Source organism: Manis pentadactyla, chromosome 2 (assembly GCF_030020395.1).
Source record: "Manis pentadactyla isolate mManPen7 chromosome 2, mManPen7.hap1, whole genome shotgun sequence".
Classification (NCBI taxonomy): domain Eukaryota; kingdom Metazoa; phylum Chordata; class Mammalia; order Pholidota; family Manidae; genus Manis; species Manis pentadactyla.
In genome coordinates, this window is record NC_080020.1 from 172,797,978 (window position 1) to 172,808,184 (window position 10,207).

The window sequence follows — 10,207 nt, forward strand, 5'->3', positions numbered from 1 at the left end:
TTACTCCACTAAGGATACCAAACAGCTTCCTGAAATTTCCTTTTGGAGCCTGCAATACATTATTTTTGAAGATATATATTTGACTTCTGAATCTGCAGGCTACTATTTCCTTTCCCTGGTTTCTGTAATTTATTTGCAGGTTATTTATTAAATTTAATCAAAATCTCCATCATCGTACTGTAGCTCACACACACTGAGTGCTCACCATGCACTGTCCTAGGCATTTCTCATTCACTGACTCATGTAATCCTCACAACAATGAAGAAAGAAGCATTGTTAACCTCATTTTATAGATGCGAATGCTGAGACACCAAGGTTAGGTAACCTGCCAAGGTCACGGAGCTGTAATTGGTGGAGTCAGGATTTGAACCCAGACAGTCTGGCTCCAAAGTATCTCTGCTCTACTGCCTCTTAGTAATATTTAAGTCATTTTTAAACAGTAAATGCTATTTAGACTTGGCATTGACAACAGATAATGTGTGCAGATTCCCCCTGGCTTCATTTCTATTTGTGTGAAGGTCAAACTCCACTCTCAGTTCCACAGTTGAAGTGCAGCTTGAGTACATAACATCCAGCCCAGTCCTGATTTCCAGTGGGTGTTCATCCATTTAAACCCTGCACCTGATACTCTAAACATATGTGATTCTTGAAAAGCTACAGTTCTGATTTAGTTCCAACAGAGCTCTTTCTCTCAATGCCAACTCTCATAGCTCTTTACCTATCTATATATACCTATATCTTCCAGAATATAGGTACTACTGCCAGTCCCTTACCCCAGTGTCTCCCAACACACACACCATCCCAATATATAAAAATAATTAATACTGCGTAAAAGAACGTCATTGTGCCTAATAACTAGGCAGCAACTACTGTCTGCCTACCCAATCAGTACTACTCTCCTCTTCTAGCTGAGTAACACAGCCCCAGTTTTATTTGGAGTGAACAAATTCTTGAGCTTCCTTAGAAAACATTATTTTATGGCCTTGTGGAATTATTTTAGCCAAGTGTGGGTAGAAGCTCTTGGGGATAGAAAGAAGCAGTGCACAGAAAAACTCCCTAAAAGAGGACAGGCAGCTGGAGATTGCTCCTCTCTTTGTTCTTCCCAGCTTACTCCTGATTCCTGCCTGGAATCACACATGTGCTGGCTGGATTTTCAGCAGCTATATTAGACGATGAACAACCTAGAAGCCATGCACTATGGACAGCAGAGTGCTTGGTATGGGTCCCTCATACCAGTTTTGGACTTCATTCCTCTGGACTTCTTCTATGAAAAAAATAAAAATAATAATAATATAAAGTTCATATTTTGTTTAAACCACAGTTATTTAGTCTCTTACCAGCAGCCCAATGCAATTGCTACCTAAGGCATTCTCTAAATAATAAAAGTAGTAAATAGCTAATAATTGTTAAGGGCTTACTGTGTGCTGGGCACTCTTCTAAGTGATATTAATTCCTTTAATCCACACAGCAGCTTTGTTAAATCTCACTGTACAGGTAAGGAAACCTAGATCAGAATGCTTAAGTAACTCGCCCAAGGTCACACCTTGGTAGTAGTAGAAAACCTAGAATTTGATTCCAAGCAAGGCTCCAGAACCTGTACTCTTAGCCACATGTGAACTGCCTCTAACATCCCAGCCCAAACATCAAAAATTGCCCAGAAAATACACTGGACACTGCAATTAGGCAACCATACTTCCAGCAGTTTAAGCTGGGTAGTTTCTAGGCTCCGGTGTATCATTCATGGTATTCTCTGACCTTTCTAAGCATCAGATCACAAATGTTGACAAAAACTTACTGACAGCCTGCTGCTCAGGCTGGGATGAAATCCTGGTGGCTGGGCTCCTACCGCCTTCAGGCCTCCCAGCTGCAGTTCCATATTCACACCCCATTCAGGAATCTTGCAATAGAGGTCATCCTTTGGCAAAATCCCAATTTCTTCCCAAGTAAAACAGAAGCAGAACAGTTGTAAAAATTGCATATTAGCAATCCTTTAGCATTTGTATCATAATGCAGTTAGGTACATGTGTTCAGATCTTCGGAATATACCAACCATTCCAGAACAACATTCCCAGTTTGGCTGTCTGCAGCTGTATTGCATTCACAGATCACCACCAAGTGATAAGTCATTTAGGAGAATTTGTCCAGATTCTCTGGGACATTTACTTTTTTATTTTTAATTTTTTTAATTTTTTTAATTTTGGTATTATTAATGTACAATTACATGAGCAACATTATGGTTACTAGACTCCCCCTATTATCAAGTCCCCACCACATACCCCATTACAGTCACTGTCTCTGGGACATTTATATATGCATTCATTTAAGGTGTTTTCTAGCTATTCCTCAGTCGACTTCAAGTTAAACCATTGTGCATACAGAAAGCTGTTGCCTTTCCCCTTCCTTTCTCACCCACAACCTATAAAACAAGCAGACTGAGAGCATCTAACTGAAAAGGCAGAGGTGGAGATACATCAATCTCAACAAATGGGAGAAACACACTGAAAATTTTATCAGACTTCAAACACACATTAGCCAGTATTGCAATAAGACCCCGTTTGAACACCTGCATTGGCAGGCTCAGGGTTTGAGAAGCCTGGAGAGATGGGACCAAGTGAAAGGAATGAAGGGCTGCTCCTGGGCAATGTGGTTAATTCCCTCACTGCAAAGCATGATTTGATAGTGAATAGGAAGATTCCACTAATTACAAATTTCCCCTACTGGCCTATCACTAATATCTGAACTCCTACCATTGTAGAGCTTTTTCATGTCTTAAGGTTAGGAGATTCAGATGCTACTAGGAAAGACAGCAATAGACAACAACAATTTTCTACCCCAAGCAGAGCAGAGTGGCCTAGTGATGAGTACCTTTCCAACCCAACAGCTACCTGAGAGTAAATAAATCAGGACACCAAAAAAAGGAGTGAGAGTATTTGTGTGTGTGTGTGTGTGTGTGTGTGTGTGGTGTGTGTGTGTGTGTGTGTGTACACACGAGTGCCTAATGGTGAGGGGTGCCAAGAGAGGAGACACGGGAAAGGGTGGGGCGAGCCCAGAAGAGATCGGACACACAGTCTTCGGTGTGGAGCATTGCCGGGGTGGGGAAACCTGGGTAGAAAATCTGTCCATTCGGGATGAGGGGCAGCAGCATGTGGGCCTGGGTTCCTGAGGGTGGGAGAGGAGGAGGATGGATTAGAGGAGTAAGAGGAAAAGACATCATAGCCCACAGTCTCCTACTTCATGCAAACACCCACCTGCTGAGGTGAGACTGGCACCAACACGTAGTGGATGCTGTTCCCAGTTCGCACCAAGCCCCACCTCACAGCTCCTCTTGCCACGGTCAATCTCCAAACACCAGTTGTGCAATCACATGGGAATGAGTCAGGGCCCTCCCAGGCAGGCAGGGTGTGGGTATGAGTGGGAGCCTGGGAGACAGGCACAACCCTGTGCCACTGAGGTCACTGGAGGGGCCCCTCGGAAGACTTGGAGAGTGGGGACGGGGACAGGGGGATTTCTGGCTTGCCATCTGGGTTGGCCCTCTGATGTGCCCTGTCACTTCCCAGACCAGGATATTAACAGGAAAAATGAGTCTGGTTCCTATCTGTCCCTGTGGGGAGTGGGGAGAGCTAGGAGGTGTTAGAGCCAACACCCCTGACTCCCCAGACTTGACCTCCTGTTCCAGTGACTGGCTCTGGGCACTCCTGGGTTGAGAAGTAGGGTCATCGCATCTCAGGCGCTCTTCCTGGAGCCTCCTGCAGAATGGAATGTGGAACCCTTCTAAGAACCACTGACCTTGGCATCCCTGACCAGCTTGGATGTGAGGGTGGGGGAGAAGGGGTGCTGAGTCCCCAACACAGCTCAGCTCAATCTTGAGGGCTTCAGAGCCACCCAAGCCGTGGCACATTTGGGAAGAGGGGAATAAATGGCAAAAATCATGGGAGAATATGAGTTGGTTGGAGAACAGTGAGCCTGCCAGGGAGGTGATCCATGGGCCCCACTGAGGAGAATCAGGGGCTGGAGGTAGGGATTGAGCTCCTGGACAACAAAGGAGTCTGTCATCTGTCTCTGCAGGGTACACAGCCAGCCCCACACCCCACCGCCAGACTGCATGAGGCCCTCATATGAACCAAAAATGGCACCCCTCTCTGGACAAACCAATGAAGTAGATACACCAGAGGCGCTCAGGTGACACCTTTGTACAAAAACAAAACACCTCCTGCAGGTGCAGCCCACTCCAGGACACCCAACCCACGGAATTCAGGGTCCCCTCACTCCCTTGGTCAGCATCTGTGTGCAGTCCATGAACTGCATATCGTACATGGGTGCCTGGGAACTGCTCAGGGAGAAGGTGTATGAATCCTCCTGTTCTCCCTGGCGGTGGGCAAGCCTGCACCTCCCAACAAGCAGCAGTGACTGTGGGTGGGCTTAACTCCACAGTGGGAAGAAGGGGTATTAAAATAAACTAGTCTTCATCCCTTTGAAAACTGGCCCCACACCTCAGTTACCACCCTACGGTATAGCCTCTAATTGATTTATTGTTCACACCATGTTGGAATTTCAAGAATCAGTGCTAGTGACACCCTCCCCAGTAAGCAGCCATAGAGCCATAGCCAAGCAGGGTAGCCTCAGCCACAGGCTTCTGGCTTGAATCCTGACCTGCAGGTTATAGTAATCATGAGGAGCAACTAACATTTATAGAGCACGTTGCAATTTACCAAGTGCTTTCACACTCACAATCTCATGTTCTCCCTTTGAGGCAGAGATGACTGGCGGCCTCCCACAAATGAGAAAACAGAGAACTCTGATGGCCCAGTGGTGTAGAAGGGTGGTTGGAATATGCGCTCTGGAGTCTGACTGCCTGGGTTCCCATCCCAGGCCTGCCCTTTCCAGGCTGTGGGACACACACCAAGTTGCTTCACCTTTCTGTGCCCCAGTATCTCCATGCACGAAAGGGGAGATTAGTAGCTGTCTCACACATGACATGGCTGTGGCAGTTAAAACACTTAGCACAGTGCCTGGCATGGAACAAATGGTCCCAAAATAGGGGATCTGCTTTCATAGCCAACTCTGGTAAAAAGATCTACCAATATGTACAAAATCTCACATCTTTTGACAGCCTGCTTGTGGCACAATTAAGATTGGGTTAGATTATAGTGTCTGCGGATAAAATGAGAGTTCCTGTGGCCAGGATTCTCACTTGGCAGTGGTTAACTAGCTCACTGCACACCTGTGGGCAATACATGGCTGTTGACTCTATGCAAAGAGCTCCACCCAGTGCTCTGGTGTGACATGGTGGCAGGGCTGCAAGGCTGCAGGAGAGCAGAGCAGAGGCTGGAGTGGTGGCAGCGCCGCAGACAGAGGCCCAGAGGATGGCTGTGTGGGACGACTGTGCAGAGAGGCCCAGAGGACGGCTGTGCGGACAGAGGGGCCCAGAAGCAGAGACTGGCTTGCTGCATACAGACTCGCTCTGAATGAATGGGATTCTAGTGACTGACCTGCCACCTGGAAATAAAGTTGGGTATAACCCTTTCACCCCAAAAAAAGTTTTGCTGTCAGTTTCTTTGGTCACACTGAATCCATAGCGAACTTGTCCAGGGCTGAAACCCATTGGCAAGACAGTGTCACATTTTGGAAATGTAATTCCTGTAAATTTGTTGAGCACGACTCAGCCCCCACATAGCCAGACACAGCAGGCTGAGTATTTGACAAACAGGCCCACAGATGCAGGGGCAGGAAAAAGGGAAGCAGCAGGAGCTGGCTCTGGGTTAGATTGGCAGCGTGTACCCTCTCCACAGGGGCTTCTGGCCAAAGGTGGCCAAGTGGGAATACAGGCTCAATCAGCCCCTTCCCTTTTCTCAACAGAATCTTCCCATTTTTCAATAGAAGCCCAAAATACTGGCTTTTAATGTGAAATATCCTGGTTTTCAATTTTAGCAACTACTGAATTTCCTTAAAACACTGTGTGGGCCAGACCAGCCCCAACTGCAAGCCAGCCACTTGAGCCACCTCTCCACGCTGCCCTCTCTGACAGGCAGCTCCCACAGCCCTCACTACCTGCTGACCGCACACCTCTCCCCAGGCCTGTCCTTGTCTGTTGCCTAGATGGACATCACCCTGGTTGTTCTGCTCCTTGAGGTCCATAGGGCGGTAAAATGTCTGCCATGAAAGTAATGGGTTTTCTGCCCAGAACCTATCAGAGGGAAGGTGCCATAAAAAATTAATTACTCAGTTACCATGCAGTATGAAAAATACTGTGCTATGTAAATAAGATAAACTGAAATGCACTTCTGAGTGTGAATGTGCAATGGAACACCCTAATGAAGCTACACACATATGTAAGATACTCTGTGTTCACGGTAGTCTTTTAATATTACTTGCCTCAGGGGAGAGATTTGACACCACATAAAAACGCCATATTAAAGGGAGGAACCTCAAAGTCATCTCCCCCAACCTCTCATATTAAGATGGAGAAACTGAGAGAATTCTGCTGAAGATCCAGGGACTGTTACCCAGCCTCCGCACACCAACACGGAGCTCCCCACATGCTCGCTAAGCCCACCCTCCCAACTGCAATGTGCAGGTCCTGCCTTCCAGGGCCTGTGGTTTCCCTCCTTGGGTACTTCCACGTGTATGTCATGAAAGCACATTCACTAGGAGCATTTCTGCACGTGCAGGGTAGCACTGGAGCCGCAGGAAGGGAATAATACAGCAGCTGACATTTGTAGGGCACCTTATGTGGCTATGCAGGGACCTTTGTGTGTTCCCCTACTTTTCTGAAAAGTGCACGAGGCATAGAAGAAAGGATCCAGGCTCAGAGTTGGAAGACATTATATAAACACTGCTTATGAGACAGGTGACTGTGTGAGGCATCTGGCGTCCCTGAGCCTCCCATTCCCCCTCTCTGGATATGCATGGGTACTCACTACCACTTTGTATGACTGTATGAGTATGAGATTTCCCCACCCCCACCTAAAGATATGGTGCCAAGTGACCATGACACTAGGCCCCTGTCTCTGGTTCAGGGATTTTTCTTGGGTGACAAGTGACATTTCGAGAAATGGCACAAGGTCCCTGAGCCCACCAGAGGGAGAGTTACACACAAGAGAGATGCACAGGTGCACACAGAGTCATGCTCTCCTGAGTGCCTGCAGGCACAGGGCTGCTGGGGGGGGGCCTCAGGAACCCACCCAGGCAGCTGCAAGCCAGGCTGCAGGTCACACAGGTTCTCCTGGCACCAAGGGCCAGCAAGTGCCTTGGCTGGGGCTGGTTGTCCCTGTACCCAGCTGACCACAGACACTGGGAAGCCTTCTCCCTGACTTCCGAATCCATTTGACAGTCACAGTGCACGCTGAGTTCAGACTGTTTTAGCAGCAAATTACAGAGACAATGATTTCAGCAAGACAGAGGCAACAGGATTAGAGCTGAACAGTGCCTGTACTCAACATGTGTGCCAGTAAAATTACACAAATGAGTAGTGCCTAGACTTGAGGGTATCAACATTTGGCATGGAAATGATTTTCCAGAGAGGAACAGCTGGGACTGGTGAAGAGCAAGATTTGAGAGACTTTCTGGGTAGGGATAGAAAAACTGGTAGCCCATGTGAAAGGAATCAGGGGCTTATTCTAAGCTCCATCACTGGGATCCTAATTAACTTCAAAAAATATCTTAGTCTTCTTGGCTATTGTCCTCTGCATTTATAAGGGAGTGAAATAGCTAGCAGTCAGCATCTAGTAAATGCATACAATATGCCTTTGTATATGTGTCTCATTTAATCTTCACCATGAAGGAGGTTCTATTATTATTCCCATTGTCCAGATGCAGAAACTGAGGTCCATGGAAGTTTATTTGCTACCAAAAAGCAGTGATATAGATTATCACAAGTGGAGCTGGGAGGGCCTCACAGAAAAGGTGACATTGGAACTGTCTTAAGGAACAAGTAGATGTTTGCTAAGTGGGCAGTGTGAAGAGGAGGAGAGAACACAGTATACCCCTAAGCAAAGGGATCAGCTTGACCAAAGCCCAGAGGCAGGAAATGAGTTGGAAAAGCAAACTGGGAAAGACTAAGTGAAGGAACTGGACAGTGATACATCACTGAGGACTTCCTGGTGGCAGAGTCACGTGATCAGATTTGTTGGGTGGACTAATGATTTTATAATGCCTTTTGGATGAACTTTTACATTCTTCATTTATTATGACTACAGCTTACTCTTAATTCCCCACCACTTCCATCTCATTCCCTTTTTTTGCTATTCTAGTGTAGTATATATTTCTGTTTAAATTCTTCTCAGAAGACAGGGACTCCATACCTGCCTACTTGCAAATACATGTGTACGTATGCATAGATGGAGAAGTAAAGAGGTGGGTTACAGAGGCTGAGAGAGAGTTAGAAGAGAAAGCAGCTGGCCTGCAGGTCACGTCACCAAAAGGTTAAATTGGATGAACTAAAAAAAAGGCTATAGACTTGAGTGATGAGAAGGTCGTGGGGGACTACAGGGACAGTTCACTGCTCTGTAGAGTCTGACAGAGATGCGAGATGAAGTGGAGCAGCAAGGACAGACTCATGCATTCAAGAAACCTGCAAAGGCGACTTCACAGAGAAAGAGCACCTGCTAAGTGAGGGAGGAAGTTCTATCTGCTTGTTTTAGTCTGTAGTTTGTAAGGGGTGGATGAGGAGCACAGAGGGGAAGATGAGCAGACACATAAAGGGATGCAAGAAGAAACAAGCCTGGAAGTAGAGTCTTTGACAATGGAGACCGGTAACGGAGATGGGAAGAAAGCTCAAATCTAAGCCTTGGCTTTCCCTTGGAGTGACAGCTGAGGTTGAAATGTGTGATCTATTAGAGGAATCTAAGAAGTGAGCTTCTATCTTCCCCAAAGATATTGCTGAGGTCATTGCCCCAGCTGCAGAACCCTGGCACTCCTATTCCTGTGCCCCACCCCCCATCCCCCCCAAACACCCAGACACACACTCACTGCACATCCCCAGGGACAGTCCCCTCTGTGGGCCTTGCTCTTCCTGCCTGAGGCTCCTCGTGGGGGTGGGGCTGCCTGGAGGCAGCTGGGGGAGGGGAGGTGGACCAGGCAGGTGGGAGCGCGGGTGGGCAAGGAGAACAGAAAATCAGGGCTTGGAGAGGCAGGCTCAAGGCTCAGGGATTCCACGTTCTAATTCCAGCTTCCTTTCGAGGGCTGGTTCTCTCCGATTGATAGACAATTCCTGTTCTACCTTTCTCCAATAATTCTTCCATTTCCATTCCAAAGATGAGCTCAAAGAAGCTTGTATCCAAAAGAAGGATAAAAAGGTAGTAGTGAATCAGATGGCGAGGTCCGTGGCTGCCAGCATGTATGTAATGCCTGGACACTTACATAATCGCACAGCAACTGTGAGTCACAGCTGCCGGCAGAGCTGAAACATGATTAAGTCCTTACGAACCCTCTGCTTGGGACAGGGCAAGGCTTGCTGTTTAACCCCTCTGCTGCCACAGCCTGGCACAGGGTAGGGCTGCCCTTGGGTAGACACTCAAGACAAGACGGTTGAGTTCAGAGCATTAGGAGAGGACTTCTGACCTGCAAAATACCTTTCCGAGAGAGCAGCAGAGGCCTTTCATTCCCTGATACAAATGCCTCAGGGAGAGATAGCATATGGAATCCCAACATTTTAAAGCTGAGAGGAAGTTTAGACGTGTCCAGCAGAATCCTCCCCCTTAACGGATGAGGACACTTGATGCCCAGTGTCCAGTGTCCAGTGAGAGATTAGAGGCCATCCGGTGCCACTCAGTGAGATAACAGCAGAGTGGGGACTCAAAGCTGGGTCTCCAGCAAGCCCATCATCTAGTGGACATGGTGATCTATTGAGAATATTGCCCCTCCGTGTTTCAGGCAGGGAGCCCAGAGGTTCCCCACTTCACTGTATCCTGCATGCCACCTGCTTTCCTCACGCATCATACCAAGAATGACCCCAAAAGAGTTTCCCTTATTTCCCAAGTTCCAGTTAAAATTGTCATAGCTGGAGTTCTTGAGGGAATAGTATTTTGATTCAGATGGAATGTCCAGCTCTGGAGGCTGTCTGTCTGGATGTGGTTCTATTCAGACACATACTATCTCAGTGACTTTGGACAACATGTTATCTAATTTATTTGAGTCTCAGTCACCTCGTCTGTGAAATGGGGGTAAAAACAATAGAATTGTTGTGAAATCACTGGAAGGATTTATGAAC

The 10,207-nt window shown here is 47.2% G+C and overlaps 1 long non-coding RNA gene across 1 annotated transcript; it reads right to left on the bottom strand.

The window, feature by feature from the left end:
• Positions 1–1,032: 1,032 nt before the first annotated feature.
• LOC130682720 (uncharacterized) lies at positions 1,033–3,302 on the bottom strand. The gene is made up of 3 exons (XR_008996012.1): positions 3,249–3,302; positions 1,796–1,935; positions 1,033–1,264 (listed from the first exon to the last, which is right to left on the bottom strand). It is a non-coding gene; the product is annotated as an uncharacterized LOC130682720 (long non-coding RNA).
• Positions 3,303–10,207: the final 6,905 nt, after the last annotated feature.